The 18,467-nt window shown below is 50.2% G+C and overlaps 1 long non-coding RNA gene across 3 annotated transcripts; it reads left to right on the top strand.

Moving 5' to 3' along the window:
• Positions 1–490: 490 nt before the first annotated feature.
• LOC120099968 (uncharacterized) lies at positions 491–15,381 on the top strand. Of its 3 annotated transcripts, none has more exons than XR_015652779.1 (3): positions 491–561; positions 6,685–6,904; positions 13,270–15,381. It is a non-coding gene; the product is annotated as an uncharacterized LOC120099968 (long non-coding RNA). The 3 variants fall into 3 exon arrangements; XR_015652775.1 differs by having other exon boundaries at positions 6,685–7,406; XR_015652777.1 differs by lacking the exon at positions 13,270–15,381 and adding an exon at positions 9,389–13,263 and having other exon boundaries at positions 6,685–7,406.
• Positions 15,382–18,467: the final 3,086 nt, after the last annotated feature.

Genomic DNA, 18,467 nt, shown 5'->3' with positions numbered 1-18,467 from the left:
AAGCTGACAGGATTTGGACTGTAGAGAACATTCCTTACCACCTTACCAACTCTAGCCTGCTTTGGATCCTCTTGGAAAACCACAGGGAGCCTGGGAGGAGCCTGGGGCTAGACAAGGACAGCAGGGACCCACGGCCTCATCCCAGCTATGCTGGAAGCTCTGTGTGTTATTGTGTGTGTTTGGGGCCAGGGGAGGTGTCTCCCAGATCTGGTCGGTCATTCGTCCCCAACTGCCTGCTCAGTCACCCTGCAGTTCTTAAGTGAATTCCCTAACTCCATGTACCCAACAATACCAGTAAATCCAGGACCATCTCTGGCTCGAAAATCTTGGTATGATGGAGTCCTAGTCACAACTATGCTGGTATCTGTTGATCCCATGCCTTGGGTTACAATGGCTGCATACTAACTCACCAACTGCAAACCCCTGGGGTGGAGGCAGAAGCTCAGAGAGGTTTAGTGACTCATTTGAGGGCACACATCCAGGAAGGCACAGGCAGAGCCCATGCATGGGTAGAGACTGGAGCTCCAAGCTGGCCGAGGGTCCTACCTGATAAGGAAGAAGGTGAGTAGAGGGCCACAGAGCCCCATTCCCACTCTAGGCCACAGTTCAAATGCCCAGAGAGGGTCTCTCCTAACCTGCTGCCCTTCTGTCTTCTGTTACTCTCCAGGCTAAATCTTTATGTTCCCAGCCTCTGTGCCACTGTTGGGGTCTCCTTGCCTATGGGGCTGTCTCCTGTTCTGAACATGTACAGCAGGAGATACAAAAGTCTGAAATCCTGTGGCTTTCTTAAGGACAAAGGCACCAGAGACTAGAAGCTACATCACGAAGCCACCAGATTGACCAGATGGTGTGGTCCTGGCCTGCAGAGCTTTCCCTTGTCCCAGTCTGTCACATCCCCTAACCCTCCTGAGGATCCAGGGAGGTGCTACTCCTACAGACCTGGAGACTCAAAAAGCCACCCTTGGAGAAGTCATTGCTCAGCAGTATGGGGATCTAGCATGGTTTTGGATCGAGCTGTAGCAGTCTACATTACCCCGAGCAGAGAAAGCAGGATCTCAGAGACTTCTGGCTTTGGTGAAGGGAGTCTTAGAGTTAGGGATTATAACTGCCTCCTGTGAGCAGACAACCCCTTGTCACTGGAGGACCTTCCCCTCCCATTTATCAGAAGGAAACGCAAAACTTGTCATCTGCTGGGGCGGGGGGGGGGGTCAAGATTCTCCCAGCATGGGATCCGGAGCCCGTTGGAAAAGTCAGGGCAGTTTGCATGTTCAGCCTGGCCCGAGTGGGGAGACTGGCTCCCACTTAGCAGCCGCCTCCTTTCTTCTCTGTGTAGGGTGAATTACTGAGTGAGTAGTTCAAAGCCAACTGTCAATGGTGAGAGGTGGGAGGAAGGAAAAGGGCAATTAGGAGCTTCACATAATTTCCACGGTGTGGTTTAAGTTCTCCATAAACAGGCAGGAGAGACAGCCTGGCTTCTACCTGACTGGAATGCCTCTCTGGTCAGCAGGTTCCCGATGCAACCAGGCCAAACAGAGAAGCCCTGGGACAGACACCAGCTTGGGACCTCAGAGCTGCCTGCCAGGGGCTGGGGAGGCTCCATTCCCCAGAGTTGCTTCTAGAGGCATGAGCAGCATTACACAAAGGAAACATTAACACCATAATTACAATTCTGCTTATTTAATTAAGTCATTAAATTGGCCTAGCCTGGGCAAGACACAAAACAACCTATAGTTTCATTCTAATCGCCCCTCCCAGGATGGAATTAGAGCCTCTGAGAAGGGAGTGGAGCCAGAAGCCAGGAGCTGTGCCAGGCCTAGGGTCTGGATGGGGTGACAGGCTGGGCTGTGGGAATGGAGCCTCCGGGAGGGTGGCTTGGGATTGACTGTGTCCCTGAACCTGGCATGTCACAGATATTTGAGCAATAGCTAGGGGGTCGAGTAGGAGATATGGAAGGGGACAGAGCTAGACAGTGACCTGAGACACCCAGAGGACCCTCAACAGCTTCTCCTTGAGACTAGCTTATAGTGAACAATGGAATTCATCCTGGAATAAGCTCTGCCTTCTCTCCTTCCTGTCTTTGTCCCAGTCACTGATGTCTCACACTCAAACCAGCAGATCCCATTTGTCCCCAGACCCCAGTGAGGCTGCTCACACTGTGCCTCCCACAGAGGTGGACTTCCCAAAGGATGAGGATGCCTGGAGCTCTCTCTGTGTCTGAAGCCTGAAGGCTGGACTCAGGCAAGCCTCTGCTGAGGGACTCTGGAGGGTGCTGGCTCCAGCAGCTTCTAGATCCGGCTGCATGCCCTGAGCTGACAGCTGCCTGCAGGCTCTGTGCACAAGGTCTCGTTAGACAGGAAGTGCCTCGTTCCAGCTGGCATGTCCTCATAGAACAGCCAGGGCTTTGTGAGGGTGGACAGCTGGGGCAGGGGCAGCTATGAGAGGAAGGCCAGTGGCATCTGCTAGTGGGTGGAGAAGCGAGGGTGCTCCCCAAACGTGGAACTCCTCAAGGGACTGGTAAGGTGTGAGGTGTGACCGGGGAAGGTCCATGAAGGATAGGAGAGTGTATGGGGGAAAGGAAAGAGGCCGGACCTCCAGTGTCTCAGCTCTCCAATACAGCAAAAGAACACTTTCACATAAGACAGCCATGAAAGCTACTGCCCATGATGAGGAGGCAGGAGTGTGACAACTTACTCATCTGTCACCCATCCACCCATCCATCATCTATCTATCCATCCATATCCACCCATCCATCATCCATCCACCCATCCATCATCCATCCATTTCCATCCATCCATCCATCATCTATCTATCCATCCATATCCACCCATCCATCATCTATCTATCCATCCATATCCACCCATCCATCATCCATCCACCCATCCATCATCCATCCATTTCCATCCATCCATCCATCCATCATCCATCCATTTCCATCCATCCATCCATCCACCCATCCATCATCCATCCACCCATCATTCGTATCCATCCATCCATGTATCCACCACTCACTATCTATCCATCTTTAATCCACCCATTATTCAAATATCCACCTTCTAGTCACACATAATACATACATACATACATACATACATACATACATACATACATACATACACCATCTATTCAGCCATCCATCCATCCAACACATTTATGCAAAGTCGCCTCCTTTACTAGGCTTCAGATAATCAAAATTCACCAAACTGCCTGTTTTAGTTAGGGTTTTACTGCTGTGAACAGACACCATGACCAAGGCAAGTTTTGTTATAAAGGACAACATTTAATTGGGGCTGGCTTACAGGTTCAGAGATCCAGTCCATTATCATCAAGGTGGGAGCATGGCAATATCTAGGCAAGCATGGTGCAGGAGGAACTGGGAATTCTACCTCTTCATCTGAGGGCTGCTAGCAGAATACTGACTTCCAGGCAGCTAGGATGAGGGTCTTAAAGCCCACGCCCACAGTGACGCACCCACTCCAACAAGGCAGCACCTCCAAATAGTGCCACTCCCTGGGCCAAGCATATACAAACCATCATGCTGCCCTTGCCCCACCATGGCACGCTCAGTGTGTACATTTGAAGGAGAGTGGCTGACAGAAGATAAATCTCCATGCTGCTTCAATGGAGTCTGGGAACTAGGAAGGTATTGGCCAAGTGTTGGGTGCCCAAGTCTCTGGATTTCATTTTGGAAGCAATGATGAAGTAGATAAATCTCAAACTGTTGTAATATTGGATATGATGATGTCACCAGTCACTCAGCACAGATATTACTCAATGATGGCCACCAGGATTATGATGTCGTCATTGTTGTTACTATTATTAACTGTCTGGGATGAACATAGGCAATTCGGAGATGCCTTCTCAGCATGGGGTAGATAAGGTTAGGCCTTGGAGGATGAGTAGGAATTCACCAGGTGCTGACCATGAGTTTTCCTACTAACAGCCATCACTCATGCTGAACTCATTTCCCCCTCTCTCTACAGCAGACGTCTCAGCCCATGCTTCCTTTGTTTCTATGGAGACCAGCTCTACCCTTGTCTCTTCCAGGAAGTTTCTCATCAACTCCATCACACTCCTTTCTCTTGCCCTAGCATACAGATCAGACCTCACCTGGGACCCTCATGACCCCACCATGATCTTTGTAATGTCAGCTACTTTTCAGGGTGGTGCATAATCTTGAATCTCTCAGTAGTGTATGGACCTATCTAAGAGCAAAAACAGCCTCCTAGGATGTGGTCTGATCTGCCCATCTGGGTGGCATAGTTCCTACCTGGACCAACTCACGGTGTGGAGAAAAGAGGCAAGAGAGGACAAGGCTGGGGGTTGGGTGAGTGTGTGGGTGAATGGAAGGCTGAGTGGGTGAATGGGTAGACATCTGTTGCATGGACGGATGGGTCAGTAGAGGGGTATGTGTTGGATGAATGAACGAATGAATGAATGGGTGAATGGGAAGATGGAGGATGTTAATTGGTTGGACAAGTAAATGATGGAAGGGAGGTCGGTGGAGTGGGCGGATGGGTGGGTGTTGGTTGGATAGATGGAAAGATGGGCAGATGTTGGTTGGATGGAAGGACAGACAGATGGATAGATGCACACGGAGGTGGAGGACTGATAGACATAGGTGTACGTGAATGTCTAGTTAGATGGACCAGGTAGAATGTAGATGGTTAGAGGATGGATAGCGAAGGGGACTGTTGGATGGATGGACAAAGGATGCTGAACACATGGCTAGATGGACACATGGCTGATGAGTGGACAGATGGATGAGAGAATGACCAGCAGGTAATTAACCAGAACATTAAATAAGAGAATCAGAATCAGGAGCTGGGGGACTGTACAGACCCACTCAAAGTCACTGATCAATGATTCCAGTGTGTCTCTGTCAGAAATTGTATGAGGTCCTGGGGCTGCCGCCAGGAGCCAGACACAGTCTATGCGCCCTTGGGGCTTGGAATGGAGTTGAAAAGCTAAAATATGTACATAAACACAACGATGTATTCAAAGCAACCACTGCTTGAAGGTCTGATGGAACGGCCAGTCTGGGATGCTTCAGTTAGAGGAGTTGGGGAGTGACTGGGGAGTGGGGGTGCTTTAGTTAAGAGTAAAACCTGACTGAGAGGCAACCAGCTATGTCAAAGTCTGGGGAGCACACAAAAGCAATGGACATGGAGGTCCTGAGGCAGGAACAAGTTGGACTTACTCATTTTAAAAGGCCTATTGCACCTTAGACAGAATTACAGTAGGGAGTCGAAGGCTGAGATGACAGATATGGAACTGGGGCTCAGGGCTTCGTAGACAGACATGAGTCAGTCTCACTGTGAGGACTGACTCGTGGCTTGGCTGTGGTGGGGGCAGGGGAAAAGGATGATTTCCCAGGAAGATAGGCTCAACAGCCATTCACAGGGATAGAGGAGACTTGCTTGGAAGGCAGGAGAACTCAGATCCTGGAGAGAAACCACATAGTCTCAGGATCCAAGCGCAGGGACGGAACCCCAGTCCTTTAGTCACCCAGATTGTCTTGGTTAGTCTCCTCACTTTCTAGATCTCGGCACCTTCACCTGAAGAGTGGAGTTTTGGGTTGGAGTGGCCCAGTGTACCTCTCTTTGGTTGCATGTGTACCTGCGCATCAGACCTCCGTAACCAACTGCCTGTCAGAAAGGCGGGGCTGGTTGTGCTGTTGTTATGGTGATAGTGTTGTTGATTGTTCTGGATCTGAGGTTTATTTTTTAATGGTGAGAGAGAGCAGTGGGAGTGTGTGAGCTGTGTCAGTGTTGATGATGATACAGTTAATGTGGTGAGATGGGATATTAGTGGTGGATCCCACAGGGGAAGTCTTGGCGGTTCTGGGTATAATGATAGTGCCGTTTGGATGGTGTCAGTAATGAGCTGATGGTGATGATGTTGTTAGTGATGATGGTACTACTGGTGGGAGTAATGATGGTGATGGTGGTCATGGTGGTGATGATGGTGGTGATGGTGATAGTGGTGATGATTGTGATGATTGTGGTGATGGTGATGGTGGTGATGCTGCTGATGGTGATCTGCTGCTGATGGTGATGGTGATGATGATGATGTGATGGTGGTGATGACGGTATTGATGGTGGTGGTGATGGTGGCGTTGGTGGTGGTGATGGTGGCGTTGGTGGTGGCAGTGGCAGCAGTGGCAGATATGTACAGTGACACCTCACACCTGATATGAGGATGAAGAAGTGAAAGGCAAGCTGAGTTTGGGCTCTGAGTCATGGTCCCTTTCTGCTCTACCTGGTAACCTGCTCTCTCTGGTCTGCATCTCCCAAAGCTGCAGGATCTGGGTGTTCTCTCCCTTCCGGGAATGCCGAAGACTACGGGTACTGAGACCTGGGGTGGCTGGAATTGATCTTGGACTTGAAGGTCTTTGATTTTCATGGCTACTGTGGCATCTGTGATTTTTGGTGGCACTGGCTCTGACCTTCCCCCACATCCTCTTTGAAGAACCGTGTGCCTCTTTTCAGTCCTTGTAGTGTGGTTTGGAGGGACTGACAGTGTGAGGACTCTTCTCTGCCTACCGTCACAGTGGGGTAGGCATGTGACACGAGCTGGGCAAAAGAGTTCCCCCTGTGATGTTTCCTACCCAGCCAGCAGGGGGTGCTGTCACTTGGCTCAAGAGACAAGGGTGCCAACTGTCACCTTTCTTATCTTTCTTATCAGAAGGGTCCCCGTCTGCCACTGATGACGCCAAGGGAAGCAGAGACACAAATGATGAAGGAAGATGAGAAGACAGAAAGTAGTGTAGAAAAAGACGGCCAAGGAAGAGTTGCAGAGAGAAGCCAGGGGCTGTGTTAGAGCACCTGGATCCAGCTGTGCCTGAAGACGACATGATCCATCCACCCTGAAGCTGAGTCACACAAGCCACATGACAGCCTCTCTGGTGAGCTGGGTCCATGTGCTTTGCTTGAGTTCCCAATGCCTGGCCTCCTCCAGCTCCTAAGACCCCTAGAACCTTTGCAAGACTTGTGACAGGGCTGACTTCCCAGTTTGGGGACAAAAGACTCCTGTCTAGCCAGACCTAAATCTGGCTCCCTTGCATCCTCTTTGCTAGGAACAGATTAGGACTGACCCAGCTCGTTCCAACTAGTTACAGCAATATAGGGTGGCAGGGGCAGGAGAAGGGTGTCACCTGATGGTCATCCTCATATCAGAGAGAACCCCGAGAGACCTCTCCTGCCAGAGAAATGACAACTTGGGGCTTTGCTGGCCACCAATGCATTCTAGAACCTTACTGGATGAGAGTGGTGCCTACTTCCATGTCGCCCACAGCTCTATGTGCCCCGAGCTGTATCTGTAGGTCCTTTCCTACTTCCTGTCACTCGATGCAACCCAGGAGAACTGTGCCAGGAGTACCTCAGAGTTGTGACACATTTGAATTTGAGGTAAAGTTGGGGCCATGGCACACTCAGCACCCACTTGCTGTGGTTTGGTGTGGTGCTGGGCATTGCTGCATTACTCAGGGTATTCTGTTGCCATGACTACAAGGCCATGGTTATATCTACTTTAGGGTAGCAATGGGTGGTCATGTTATGACCAGAGGAAGAAACACTATTTGTTTCTGACATTGTTCACAGGTGACTTTCTACAACGTGTGTGTGTGTGTGTGTGTGTGTGTGTGTGTGTGTGTGTGTGTGTGTGTGTGTGTGTGTAGGGGGTGGGGGGGTGGAATGGATATCACCAAGGCAAGGACTACAGATACTATATGAGATCTGCATTCTCATGCTCTCCAACATCATGACCCTCCTGGGTGACTGGTGACAAGGCCCATGTTGGTGACAACACTGATTTTTTTTTATGTCTAAAGAATTCAGGGGGATGGAGGGATGGTTCAGCTGCTAAAAGTACTTGCTGCTTTTGTAGACGACCTGAGTTTGAGTCTCAGCATTGACCTTCAGTGCTTCACAACCACCTGTAATTCCTGATCCAGAGGATCTGATGCTCCCTCTGGACACCTACATGTACACACACACACACACACACACACACACACACACACACACACATACACAAATATAACAATCTTTGGAAAAGAAGAAGAAATCGAGAGGGGAGGAAGCCACAGAAAGGCAGGTGGCTTCGTTAAGGTGACCAGCCGTGTGGCTTGCCAGGGACTTTCCTAGTTGGTTTTGTCATTGAAAGTCCCATGGTGGGAACTATTGCTTGGGAAAACCAGGACAGTGGGTCACCCACTGCCCTACCTTCCGGGCTTGTCCCCCAAGGGCTATGTTACCTCTGGCACGTCCTGTGCCTGCTTCTAGGACATCAGATTCCAGGCCGCCTCCCACACTGGCTTCTGGGAAAGCGTTTGCTGAGCAGCGGCCAGTCTGATGCCCTCAGGCTTGGCCTGTGGCTTCCATGGGCTGGCAGCACACTCTGGCCCCAGGTCCCCCATGTCCTGGAAAGCAAAGGAGCCAGAACCCATTCCCATGAGCCTGCTCTTCTATGCCCACCTGGGGAGGCTGGGGAGAAGTACTGGGAGATAGTGGAGGCTCCACCTTCCCACCTTCAGGTCCCTTGCTGCAAAAGAGGAAAACGAGGCACAGAAAGGGAGTGCCATACTCAACATGTGACTCTGAGGGCCTGGGATTTCTGTCTCCCTGATCCATACAGCCCTCTCCCCATGCTGCACATGCGGACAATAGAAGACTACCTCAGGGAAAACCCCGGCCACTGTGCTGCTGGGCTCTTAGGTCCTTGTCAGCCCGACCTGTGGCTACAGAGCCTTTGGCTCCTTTGAAAGACCAGGTCATCTGAGGCCTCAGCCAATTTACCCAGCTTATACAGAGCAGACCTAGCTGGTCCAGGGAGCAGGTATAGACAGTTCAAGACTCTACATGGGGCTAGATAGACTTCCCATGGTCACTTTCTGTCCTCCTTTTTGCATGAGCACAATGCAAAAGGCCAGAAGCTGCCATCCTGGAGGAAGAGGCTTGTCTTGATGCAAAGGACCCAGACAGCAGGCACCAGCATGACCTCCACAGCAAGTGACTGAATGCGTCTCTGTGCCATGGTGGTCTGAGTTTTATCAAGATCATCTGTAGCTTGCCCTCTTTTGAGAAGGGTTTTTTTTTCCCTTTAAAGTTTTTATTTACTTATTCTTAATCTTTACTTTTCTAATTTTTTCATATGTTTATAGATGTGTATGTTTGTACGCATGCTCCTGTGTACATGGGCATGCATGTGGGAGCCTGAGGATGATTTTGGGATGTACCAGGCCCTGGCATCCTTCCTCCACCATCCTTCCATCCCATTCACGAAAGCAGACTCTTCTGACAGGCATTTACATCTGCTTGGGGATCTGAACTCAGACCCTCACACTTCACGGCTAAGCAATCTTGCTAACCTTCCCTTTCATTTACAACAGCTTTGTTGGAGTGAAGTTAGCACGCCCAAGTCACAGACTTCCCTGGCCTGTGCTGTCCTCTGGGTCAATGGGGCTGTGCCTAGAGGATGACCGGAAGGGTCCAGAAACACACTTTGAAGGAGACAACTGGGATTCTGCTCCAGGCTGCTAGGTCACACACAGCAGATTTACCTGAGACCCAGGCCTCCTGACATACACCTCTTGATGACAGGGAGCATTTCTGTCTGACAGGTAAAGCACATGGGACCAGACATTCACAGCACAGAAACCCACAAGCAGTGGCTGCTCCAACACCATCTTTTAATTGTTTAGTTATTTGCAAACCCGGAGAAGTCTTGATGTAGAGAGAATATGTGTTTTAAGAGTCTATACGCCAGCCCTCAGGTCCTTGGGATGGGTGCCTAAGGGATCTTGGGCTCTTCTTGGGGCCAGAATTCCCACGCCTGTGTGAGGAGGAACTCCAGGCTGATCACTGGCTGTGCTTTTTAGCGGCTCTGTTTTGTCCACCACACCCTGTGCCATAGAGTAAACCTGAGGCTCTAGGAGCCAAGTGTCCTGTCCCAGGTTTACCCCAGGACTTCAGGTGCCATGTGTAGTGTTACACTGTTGTGGCTGCTTGTTCAGCCTGTGGGGAGTGCTGGGTACCACATGGTAGCCAGGCAAGGCTGCCCGGCAGGGACTGTACCAGGCCCTGGCATCTTTTGAGACTTCTGCTTTGGTTTGCCTCCTGGAAAGTCCCTAAGTCCCCTCCAGTGTGTGGAGGTTACCTCAGTATCCAACAGTGGTCCCAGGTCATCCAGGGAACCCCAAGCCAGACCAGAGCTCATGGCTCCTGCTTTGCCTCTCTCCCTCACTCTCCAGCCAACCTTCTCATACGTAGGGTATACTCAACTTAAGGATGACTCCCTAAGGATCTCTCCATCTCTGAATCTCAGAACCTATGGATGGGACCTTAAGTGGAAAATTATTTTTTGACAGATGCGGTTGGGTAAAGGACCTTGAGGTAAGGATACTGAATTCACCAGGTAGGTTCCAGTGCCTCCAGCAGCTAACTTTATGGGAGAAGCAGAGGGGCTCATGTACAGTAGAAGGATATCAGGTGATGCAGGATCCAGGGTGACACAGCCCCTAGTACAGGTCTGTCTGGTGTCCCCAAGAGCTTGAAGAGGCAGAAGGACTGCTGTGGCGTCTCACAGCACAGCACACCATGGCTTTGTCTTTCTGTCTAAAACCCCCCAAACGGCCAAGTCTTTTATCCGAGGCCACCCAGTCTGTGATCATCTGAAGCCACAGGAACGCAAGAGCAAAGTACTTCAATCCTGTGAGAGACAGCAAGGTCGTGCGCTACCACACACTAGGGCTCAGTCAATTGCCGTGCTGTTTCTTCCAGGGTATCTGTGAGTTGGGTCAGAGTGAATGGGGTGCTCCCTGGCGTCCCATCTGCGTGCAGCAGCCCCTGCCAGGCTCATGAAGGTCTCTTTACTATGCACCTTGTGCCACAAGCCTTGGAGACTGAGACCTTTGTGCCACATGTACATGGCACAGAGAGGCAGACCAGCCCAGGTCCTGGCCATTCCCCAGCATCCGTTCACAGCAGTGCTGTCCTGAAGCCCATCCTGACCCCCTAAGCTGTAACTCACAGGTGTCTTGTCTATTGTTTGTGAGTGGGGCTCACACCCGGGAACATCTGGCAACCTCCAGCACCCCAGGGCCCTGGCCACTGAGGAAGGTATGACATTGCTTACCCCAGGCAAGTTCCCCAGAAATCCATGGCATCTGCCATCTCTTGTCCTGTGTCACAGCAGAGGCAGAGGAAGCAAAGACACTGAGCTGTGGAAGCACGGCAGGCCAGTAGCCACATGTCCTGCTTCCCTGAGCCCATCACCCAGGATTTCAGCACAAGGCTGCCAGGCCATTTCAGCATCCTCACACACCAGAGGGGCTGGACTGAGAGATGCCCTGAGGTCTTGGGAGGGCTCAGGAAGTGCCAACGCACATCTCCAAGACCCCAGGAACGCGGCCCGCTGCCAGGCAGGGGCCTCTCGCCAGCCAGCCTTGCTCCATTCCTCAGCAGAGTCTGTGATCTGGTTCCAGCCCAGGAAGGTACAAACAGCAATTTTGGGCTTCCTGAGGGGCCTCTTTGGCCAGATATTTTTAGCTAAAGCTCCCTGGGCCGGTGGCCAACAATGCAGTCCAGGTGAAGGGTCCCAGTGCCCTCCGCCACCCAGGAAGGAGCAGAAGCTGGGCAAATAGTTTGTTAACCCCTGATATTTATCAACATGCATTTGGAACATCCCTGGGTCTTCCCCCACCCCACAGCCCTGATCAACAGGCAGGATAGAACCTTGTGCCAGAGCTAAGTGTCCAGAATTCTCCTAAGGGCTGGCTGGGCTGGGGACTATAGAAGGCTTTGTGCTAAAGAGGAGCAGGAGGGAGTCCCAGAAGAGTAGGTATTGGGACTGAATGGTGACTCTTTCTACATGTGACAGTTCTGACACCAGAGCCTTGGGAGAGACTATATTTGGATATAGAGTCAGAGAAGTGGTGACCAGGATGACATGGGAGGCCAACAGGACAGGCTTCAACCTGTCTGACTGGAGTCGTTCTAAGAAGTTATATCAGGACATGGACACACAGAAAATGGACACGTGAGCACAACAGAAGAGGATACCATGTCTGAGCCAAGGACAGAGGCCTTACTCAGACTTGTGACTTCTTGTTTTGGACTTCAGACTTCCAGGATACAGTGTTTCAGGGTGTCAGCTCTCGAAGCTTCCAGGCTGTGGGGCTACATTGGGAATTCCTCTCCTTCTCATGTTCATAAGAAGGGTACATGAATGGATGAGGTTGGAAGAAATGAAGGTAGCAGGGCCAGAAAGGGGTATCTGTCCCAGAGCAATAGGAGTAAGGACAGGTCCATCCAGGGAGCAGCTCAGGGGTCAGGCTCACATGACCAGACACACTGTTTATATTTACCTGTTTACTGTACAGTGCTGATATGAAACTTGGGTCTTACACATACGAGGTGTTCTACCACTGAACTGAAGCATTCCTCCAAGGCCTTGGGTTTCCTTGAGGTAGGATTGCCAGATGCAGCCTGGGCTAGCCTTGAACTTGGAATCTTCTTGTCTTGTAGGCATGCACTACCACACCTAGACATCCATTTTAGTGTTGATTTAGTTTGTAATGAAAATATGGCTTTCAGGGAATCAAGTACACGGCTGAGTGAATGTTTAATCTGATTTTATTGAGATGTTGTGCTGTAGAATGATTCTCGCACCTGCAGAGCTCACTGCTCTGTGTCTTGGCCAGGTGTGAGTGTAGGAGAGCCCTGAGCCTATCGAGGTCACGCTGTCCCTATCCCCCTCCCAGCCCCGCTTACATCTTTGTCTTGGGCCTCTCTGGTCTACTTTCTTTCATACCAGATTGAACACTTCCTGTAATTTGGTAAAATGCTCTTTAGACCAGCCTCTTTCACACACTGCAGCTTTCGAATGCTGAAGGAGAAGTGCTTGCAGCTCCCCCTCTGTCTATGGGCAGACAGTGCCCCCCACCCCAGGGACCGTGTGTGCTCATCCTCCTGATGCTAAGCATTCGGGTAGTTTGAGGACATGCTTACCACTCACAAAGCTACAGTGAACATTTGCGTCTGAATCTGTTGTAATGGTTTTCATTTCTCTGAGAGCCCAGGGGTAGAAGAGTTGGGTCCTATGACAGGTGTCTGTCTAACTTTATGCTTAGAAAATCTTGACTTTTTATAGGGCTATAAATGGTTAGTTTTGTCTCATCAGGTAGCCTTGCAAGCCAAGCGAGGTCATGTAATGTTGGTCTTTCTATTTGGAAATCCAGCTGATGCAAGCCACTTTTTTTTTTCTTTAAAGATTTGGTGTTTTCCAACCACTGAACTGCCATGACACTATCATCAAACTCAACCAGGATGCATGTGGAGACCAGTCTTTGAATCCTGAGTCTGTTTCCCTGACCTATGATCTTCCTCACACAAATAAGAACACCTCCTCATGCTAACTGCCTGAGGTGGGAGACCGGCTAGCAATCAGCCAAGTCCTCCAACTTTACCCCTGGCACACGCTGCCATTTTTTCATGTGTATGCATGTCTACATGTGCCTGATGTTGGGAATCATCCTCCATCGTTCTTCCACCTTGTTCCCTGAAGCAGGGTCTCTCAATCAATCCCAGAGCTCACTGATATGAGCAATCTCACCAGCCAGCTTGCTTTGGGGATTCCCCTGCTTCTGCCTTTTGAGGCTGGAACTACAGGTGGACTGTAACTTGTGCCTGGTATTTAAACGGACTCTTCTTTGAACAGCAGCAAAAAGCTGGGAAAACTTTAGATACTCAGTTATTAATATCCAAGCTCCCATCCTCACACTGGTGGGACACGAGCTTTCATCATGGTGGTATGTCCTCAGCCCTGTTCTTGTTTGCTAATTTTAAAAATGTTTTAGGTCTTCACGCTCCAGATAAATCTGAGAATTAGCTCTTCAGTTTTTCCTGGGGTTCGGTTGTATCTACAAACTTGAAAATAATAGACATCTCAATAACGAGTCTTCATTACATCTGGAACTCATCTCTGGGATGTTTCCTAGTTTTCAGGATGGATTCTTGACTGTCTTTTCTTAAGATTAGTCCTGTGGTTTGTGTGTGTGTGTGTGTGTGTGTGTGTGTGTGTGTGTGTGTGTGTGTGTGTGTTTCGTGTTGTTTTCTAAATGCAATACCTGATATTAAAGCTATTTCAATTCTTTTTGCCACTGCTCAAATAAGATTCTGTTTGCTTCTGGGCTCTCCACTATTCTGGGCCCCCGCCCCCTCCCTGCTTGTCTTATTGCAATGGCCAGGATCTCCAGTTTAGTGCTGACTGGAAGTGGTTAAAGCACATAGGCACTTCCCCTTTTGCTTGGTCTCAAGGAGAAAAGTTTGACTGTGTCAGGTCTACATTCTCCTGAGTGAAGTGTGATGCAGCTAGGCAGAAGGAGCTGTGGGCCTCACACTTTGCCGTGGAACAAGACCCTTGGGTGAACCTTGACAGGTGTGCACCAAGGAACATGGCTGTATCACTCAGGTTTCCTCAGATACAGATAAGACTGCACTCTGAGCTGTGGGGCTATGGAGGCTGAGGAGTTCCCTCACCTGATGATTCCAGACCAGGATGCCAAGAGGGGCAGGGTATCCAAAGGCCATGACAAAACAGAGATAGAAGAGATGGCGACCTGCTTTGTCAGAACCAGACGTGTAAATACCAAGCACTTTGATGACAACCTCTCAGATGCTGTACAAGTTGCATCTGAGCTGCTGCCTGGACAGCTCAAGCAACCGTGAATGGTCAACTCTCACACCAGAAACTCAGAGGAGGACACACGTGTGCTCCTAGGCCTCTCCTATGTGCAATGGGCACTGTGACCACGTGATCACCTATTTAAATACAGTTGTCTTGCCTGTTCCTGGGTCATCTCAGCAGAGCCACATGAGGTGTTGTTACTGCCTGGCATCCATCTTCCAACCAGAATGTCTACAAAATATTAGGACTGTGAAGACAGCTTATTTTTGGTTGGTACCACATCCTGTGAGCACGTCCCACCCTGCAGTCACATCAACTGCCGAGAGACGGCTGGGTTGTCTCCCTTGCAGGGCACCAGGCCAGGCCAGTTAGGAGCCACACAGGATTGAGAGTTGACAAATATCTCTCTCCAAGTCACAGGGCTTGACTCAAATCCTAGCTGTGCCAGCAGGCAAATGACTCAACTTCTTGGAGCCACGATTTCCTCTTCCATGAAGTAGGCACAGAAGGCAGAAGTTATTCAGAGGCATGAGGCATGGACATCACAGAGCACCCAGCTGTGAGCATCCGTGCCAGCGGCAGAACTGTCACAGTGGGTAGGGGGCAGCTCTGAGGGTGGGTGCTGGGGTTAATGCTGGACTGGGTTTACAGAGATGTTAGAAGATACCCTAACAACTTTTTAATTATTTAATCTTATTTTATATGTGTGTGTACTCGTGTGTGTGTACTCGTGTGTGTGTGTGTGTGTGTGTGTGTGTGTGCATTTATGCTGTGTGATGATATGTATTTGGAGGTAAAGAGAGGGAGTCAGGTTTTATCTTCCACTATATGGGTGCCAGAAATCAAACTCAGGTGATAAGGTTTAGTAACAAATGCTTTTACTGGCTGGGCCATATTGCCTACTCTGGTGTATGATACTTAGAGACCAAGGACCTTCCCAGCATTTTCAGGATAGGTATGGCTGTGGAACACACAAGAAGATTACCTCCAAAGGTGTGCAAAGTCTCTCTGGCCACATCTTATGGGTGAGGTACAGCCAAAACTCCAGGGACCCTGCTTACTCAACACTTCTTGACAGCCTCAAGACTCTAGCCCAGAGAAGGGCCCATGTGGGTATCTGGGCCCCTTTTCCCCACAGCCCAGTGTGCCCATCAACCCCATTCTGCCCATGTCAGGGTATCAAGAAGCTCAAAGCACCAACACTGCTCTCTAGAATCTGAGGATACAGGTCTGCTGAGTTTGTGAGGGCCGCCTGCTGTGTCCATTCTCAACCCTGTTGGGTCCTGTAGGTACCAATCACTGTACAGGGTGTATGCTGCATGAGTCTAGCTCTGTCGTTCTTCCCACAATCTAGAACTCCGGCACCTCAACTCCTGCATGCAGACCCCCTTCTCTCTCCCATATTTATCAGTGTGGATCTGTGCCAGGTGTTCAAGGGCCCTGAGATGTCAGACACTCAAAGGGTACCTGACAATTCAAGAGACTTCCATGGACTTGTGTTTCCCATGCACATCGGGCCTGTTTAGAGTAAGGGTGTGAGTAGAGGCCTGCAGACCCTAGACTTTTGAGGGCCTTGCTGAGGGCTCCCAAGGTTGTACAGAGTGGTGTTGGACAGGCAGAGTACCAGGTGAGCCAGTTCTGGTCTTCTTAGGCCTGGGTTCGAATCACCCCAACATAATCCTCTGTTTCATCTCCTGTGAAGTGAGGCTGACGTCAGGAGCCGCCTCCCAGTGTCCTTGTGGGTTCTGACTCTGAGGTCATACAGTGGGGTGGCCAACGGTCAGACCATGGCCACTAGGACTGCCCAGAGGCCACTCGGGCCTTTGAGAGGCACCGAAGGCCTTGAGTCTGCATACCAGTTGCCACCCACACAGGACGACACCCCTTCCAACCCTGCAGAGAGCTAAGGTCATTTGGAATTGGGAGAGGCCAGTGACATGGGGAAGTCCTGAGCGGGTGTCAGGTGTGGAGACATAAATAGAACCTGGGGAAGGCTACAGAAGAGGCCCCTTATCACACTCAAGTGGGCCCTGAAGGTCCTGAGCTGGCTGGGAAGAAGGGTACATAAGTTCTCCCCAAACATCTTCCCCCGAGGGACGTGGAGACTGGAGGAGTCTCGAAGATCCCAGTAGCCTGGTCAGGACCACTGAACTTCCTGGCTCCTCTGGCCAGGCCAAGAGATTTGGGCATGAAGAGCCCAACAACAGATACCATTGACCCATGGTGGGGTTGTCAGGGTCACAAGTTCAGTCTTGAGTTGTTCATCCCTGGACTAGGGACTGGGCACAAGACAAGTCTTGCATGAAACCTTTGAACAGCCATCGAAAAGATGTCTCTGTTTAATGTAGAGTTGGAGCTAGGGTCCTCCAAGGAAGATTTGCTTATGGAGACGCAGCTGAAGGCCTAGAGCCAGGGTCAGTGCTTGAAAACTGCCTGTGGCTCACATCAAATATGACCCCTGGGGCTCCAATACATCCTGTCTATGGTGATGCTGCATAGGGCATGGGGTTGATACTCGCTTCCTCTCTTCTTGCTGCAAAATCCAGCAATGAGAGACTTATTGTTGAAAGATTCACACACACACACACACACACACACACACACACACACACACACACACAGAGGCACACACACAGAGTAGGGAGGGAGGAGGGGGAGGGGAGGAGGGGGAGGGGGAAGGGAGGGGAAGGGAAGGAGGGAGGGAACGAGGGAGAGAGAGAGAGAGAGAGAGAGAGAGAGAGAGAGAGAGAGAGAGAGAGAGAGAGAGAGAGAGACTCCTGTCCTGGAGCTGTTTGTTCCCTTGGGCTTCCTGATGAACAGTATCCAGGCAGGTGTATGTCCTCCAGCATCAGAAGAGAGGGCATGAGATGTCCACCTTCCGGGTAGGATGTGAAGGACATGGAGTGATGGATGCTTAGTCAGTCCTTTCTGCCATGAGGCCTTTGCACATGTCTTTTGCTCTAGCCAGTAGGTCTCACTTCTTCACATTCCACATAGAATTCCATGTTCCTTCCTGGGGGCCTTCCCTATCAACCTGGTGAGTTAATCTCTCTTCTAGTTTTATTCTGTTGCTGTGACAAATCCTGTGACCAAAAGCAACTCAGGAGAGAAAGGGCTTATTTGCTGTACAGTTTCAGGTATAGTCCATCATTGTGACAGAAGCTTGAGACAGTGGTCCCACCACATCCAGTTAGAAACAGTGATAAACAAATGCACCCAGGCTTCCTTCTCGCTCTTATCTAGCATTCTTCAGTTCAATACAAACAGGAAGCCCAGGACCTCCCTGCTTAGGGAATGGTGCTACCCTCAATGAGCTGGGTCTTCCAACATCAATCAATAATCAAGACAACAAGTTACCACAGGGTAACTTGATTTATGCAATCTTCCAGTTAGGCTCCTGTGGTGGTTTGAATATGCTTGGCCCTTGGTAAGTGGTACTATTAGGAGGTATGGCCTTATTGGAGGAAGTGTAGCCTTGTTAGAGGAAGTGTGTCACTGTGGAGGAGGAGCTCTGAAGTCTCATATATATGCTCAAGTCTGGCCAGTCTGATCCAGAGCTTCCTCCTGACTGCCTGCGAATCAAGATGTAGCACTCTCACCTCCTCCAGCACCATGTCTGCCTGCACACTGCCAAGCTTCCCACTGTGATGATAATGGACTGAACCTCTGAAATGGTAAACCAGTACCAATGAAATGTTTGCCTTTATTAGAGTTGTCTTGGTCATGGCATCTCTTTACAGCAATAAAACCCTAAGAAGCTCCCTTCCCAGGTGATTCTAAGA

Source organism: Rattus norvegicus, chromosome 1, assembly GCF_021556685.1.
Source record: "Rattus norvegicus strain SHRSP/BbbUtx chromosome 1, alternate assembly SHRSP_T2T, whole genome shotgun sequence".
Lineage (NCBI taxonomy): Eukaryota > Metazoa > Chordata > Mammalia > Rodentia > Muridae > Rattus > Rattus norvegicus.
The sequence above is the reverse complement of the archived record's forward strand: the minus strand, read 5'-3'. Positions and strand labels throughout refer to the sequence as shown.